The 4,058-nt window shown below is 47.3% G+C and overlaps 1 long non-coding RNA gene across 1 annotated transcript; it reads right to left on the bottom strand.

Moving 5' to 3' along the window:
- Positions 1-861: 861 nt before the first annotated feature.
- Positions 862-3,718, bottom strand: LOC309816256. The gene is made up of 3 exons (XR_014295989.1): positions 3,648-3,718; positions 1,550-1,689; positions 862-1,025 (listed from the first exon to the last, which is right to left on the bottom strand). It is a non-coding gene; the product is annotated as an uncharacterized lncRNA (long non-coding RNA).
- Between the last annotated feature and the right edge of the window lie 340 nt (positions 3,719-4,058).

The following is a 4,058-nucleotide window of genomic DNA, read 5'->3' as shown; positions in this document are numbered from 1 at the left end:
CTAGAGCCCACGCTCTGCAACGAGAAGCCACTGCAATGAGGAGCCCATGCACCGCAACAAAGAGTAACCCCCGTTCACTGCAACTAGAGAAAGTCCACGTGCAGCAACAGGGACCCAACGCAGCCAAAAATAAAATAAATAAATAAATAAATAATCCTTTGAGGGGCTTCCCTGGTGGCGCAGCAGTTGAGAGTCCGCCTGCCGATGCAGGGGACACGGGTTCGCGTCCTGGTCTGGGAAGATCCCACATGCCGTGGAGTGGCTGGGCCCGTGGGCCATGGCTGCTGAGCCTGCGCGTCTGGAGCCTGTGCTCCGCAACGGGAGAGGCCACAACAGCGAGAGGCCCAAAAATCATTTGAGACACTCAAGAGAATTGAAAACATATGTTCACACAAAAACTTGTACACAAATATTCATAGCAGCATTATTCATAGTAGCCAAAAAATGGAAACAACCCAAATGTCCACAAATGGATGAATGGATAAACAAATTGTGGTCTCTCCATACAATGGAATATTATTCAGCCATAAAAATTTGAAGTAGTGATACATGCTGCAATGGGGATGAACCTTGGAAACATTAAGGTAAATGAAAGAAACCAGACACAAAAGGCCACATATGGTATCATCCTATCATCCCTTTTCTATGAAATGTCCAGAATAGGCAAATCCATAGACAGAAAGTAGATTAGTGGTTGCCAGGGGCTGGGAGGAGGGGGCAAACTGGGAGTGAGTGCCAATGAGTGTAGGGCTTCTTATAAGGGTCATGAAAATGTTCTGGAATTAGACGGTGGTGATGGTTGTACAATACAATGAATATACTAAAACCACTGAACTGTACACTTTAAAACGGTGGATTTAATGGTCTGTGAATTATATCTCAATAAAAAAATTAATTTTCGGAAGGTGCCCTCTGTTCTAGTTTGCACACAGCCTGCAAATGTATGGGTTGGCAGTGGTCTCCAAAATAAGGCTTCTAGGGTTTCATCTTGGTGGCCTGGGGATGGGGTGGTGGGCAGGCAGTTCCTGGAAAAGACAAGAAGGTTCTATACTGGATAGACTCTCTGAGACCCTGCTGGCACCCACCTCTAACTCCTTGGCTTTCACCTTGCCTGTGACATCATCTCTCTTCTAGCACCTGTGATTCCTTGGTGAAGACTTGCTCTGTGGAAGTGGGCTTGACCCAATGGGTGGCATTACCACCACTCACCGGACCTTGACCAATGACAGCCTGGACCCCAGCTTCCTGACTCCTGGAGGTCCCCAGCGGGACTGAACCCCAGTTGCCCACAACAGTAACCTGCTCATTAATACACCACAGATTGGGTCCTCCCTGTCTCTGCCTTCCTTCCCTGTCCTCGGGTCGCCTCCCAAACCAACGACTTGCTCTCTCATCCTTGTGTCAGGTTCTGCTTCTGGGAGAACCCAACTAGGTAACTGTCTCTTTTTCCCACTTTGTGAAATAGTTTCATAGTTGACACAGTATTTTCCTCATCAGAAAAATAAACATTTTTTTCATGTCTTGAGATATCTGAGAATGATCACCTCACTTCTGGAAGCAGATTCTGGCTGAAGGAGAGGTTGAAGGTATTTATCAAGTGCCTACTGTGTGCCAGGCACTGTTCTAGGCACCGGAGATATAGGTGAACAGGGCAGCAAACAGACGTGGCCTCTGCTCCCGTGGAACATTCTAGTGGGAGTGAGAGAATGAATATGCCTCGTTCACCCCAAGTTTGATAAGCACCATAAAGAGAAATCTGGGTGAAGTGCTCAAAGTGATGGGGTTGGGAAAGGGAGGTTGAGGAGCTCCATTTTTGGACTGGCTGGTCAGGGAGGGCTGCCTGAAGGAAGTGACATTTGAACTGAGACTTGATTGACAAGAGGGAGCCCAAGAGAACCTGGGACCTGTGCTGTGAGAACAGCCAGGAAGTGCCTTCCTACTGAAGATGCAGTCTGAAGACCAGCAGCAGCAGCATCACCTGGGTGCTTGTTAGAAATGCAGGCTCTCAGGCCCACCCCAGCTCCACAGAACCGGATTCTGCATTTGAATGCAACTGCCAGGTGATTTGTGTGGGGTAGTAGATTGCATAAGAAGGCCGGAGTTACTGCTGTTTCAGGATGCAGGCTGTGGTCAGACAGTGCGACTGATGTGTAAACATCTTGTCTCAGTGAGAAGCTGGTTCTCTTGTGCTACCCACATTGGCAAAGGGACCTGAGCCTTTGTTTTTGTTTTTAGAGCAGTGTCATAGTTTTTGGGAAAATCAAGGAATCATTTAGCAGTCAGAAGCAAGAGACCTGAGAAACACAGTCTATTATGAGGCATCTTATAAGGTAATATCACCATTGTGCTGAAGAGTGCCTCCAATCCAGGCCTGGGTACTGCCTGTAAAGTTGAGGCTAGTCGGGAAGGCCACAGGCCGTCTTTCTGAAAACTCATTTAATTGCCTGCAATTCACCCCTTGGACAGAAGTCAGAATGAGGGATCATACTCTTTTTTTTTTTTTTTTAAATTTATTTTATTTACTTATTTTTGGCTGTGTTGGGTCTTCGTTGCTGTGCGCCGGCTTTCTCTAGTTGTAGCGAGCAGGGCTACTCTTTGTTGCGGTGTGCGAGCTTCTCATTGCGGTGGCTTCTCTTGTTGCGGAGCACGGGCTCTAGGTGCGCAGGCTTCAGCATTTGTGGCTCACAGGCTCTAGAGCACAGGCTCAGTAGTTGTGGTGCACAGGCTTAGTTGCTCTGTGGCATATGGGATCTTCCCGGACCAGGGCTAGAACCCAGGCTTAGTTGCTCTGTGGCATATGGGATCTTCCCGGACCAGGGCTAGAACCCATGTCCACTGCATTGGCAGGCGGATTCTTAACCACTGCGCCACCACGGAAGCCCCGGGATCATATTCTTAACCTGACTATGATCTCATAACCAGCAGCAACTTGCAACTACAGATCCAGGCTGAGTACCAGCCATGGAAGGAACATATCCTTGCAATGGAGAAAAGTTGCATAAACAGTGGGTGAAAGCAAAGCAAAAGCACAAACGTCCCCAAATATCATTATTTTTGCACTGTGCAAATTACCATGAGCTTTACAAACTGTAATGGGTAATGGATTGTGTTTGGCTGTTAGTACAGAGACCTGACTACAGTTGCTTATATAAACTACAGGGTTTCTTTCTTTACTTAAAAAAAAAGTCTAGGACTTCCATGGTGGTGCAATGGTTAAGAATCCGCCTGCCAATGTAGGGGACACAGGTTCGAGCCCTGGTCCAGGAAGATCCCACATGCCGCGGAGCAACTAAGCCCGTGCACAACAACTACTGAGCCTGCGCTCTAGAGCCCACGAGCCACAACTACAGAGCCCACGTGCCACAACTACTGAAGCCCGCATGCTTAGAGCCCATGCTCTGCAACAAGAGAAGCCACTACAATGAGAAGCCCGTGCACCGCAACGAAGAGTAGCTCCCGCTTGCCACAATTAGAGAGAGTCCGGTGTGCGGCAACAAAGGCCCAACGCAGCCAAAAAGTAAAATAAATAAATAAATTTATTTTAAAAAAATGTCTAGGGATAGCCCAGGGACACCCACAAATTCATCAGTGATTTCCTCCTTTCTGTTCCACCATCCTTATCATATAGCTTCCTTCCCTAAGTTTACCTCATGGTCAAAGATGGCTGCTGCAGCCCTTGCAATCTTGCTTGTGTTCCAGGTACAAGGAAGAAGGAAGTAGCAAGTGGGCAAGTTAAGTCAGTTCCCTCTAAATAGCTTTCCTGGAAGCCCCACCCAATGACTTCCTCTTATTATTTCATCATCCTCCCTTAATTTCAAGGGATGCTGGGAAATGTAGTTCTTAAGACAGACACATTAAGTTCCTAAAGCTGCCAACCCCCTTCTCTTCAAGGCCAACTGGGTACGATCATTTGGTTGCCATCTTTGTTCCCTCCATTGGCCTGGAGGACTTGATAGCTCTTGCTAAATTCACCCAAAAAAGCTTAAATGATGGCCAACAAAGCCCGTTCTTCTTGAACACTGGAATGACTCTAATAAAAAAAGCTCTCCTCCAAAATA

Source organism: Mesoplodon mirus (assembly GCF_964341445.2).
Source record: "Mesoplodon mirus genome assembly, chromosome: 15".
Taxonomy (NCBI): Eukaryota; Metazoa; Chordata; class Mammalia; order Artiodactyla; family Ziphiidae; genus Mesoplodon; species Mesoplodon mirus.
Note: the sequence above shows the minus strand (reverse complement) of the source record. Positions and strands in the feature narration are given on the sequence as shown.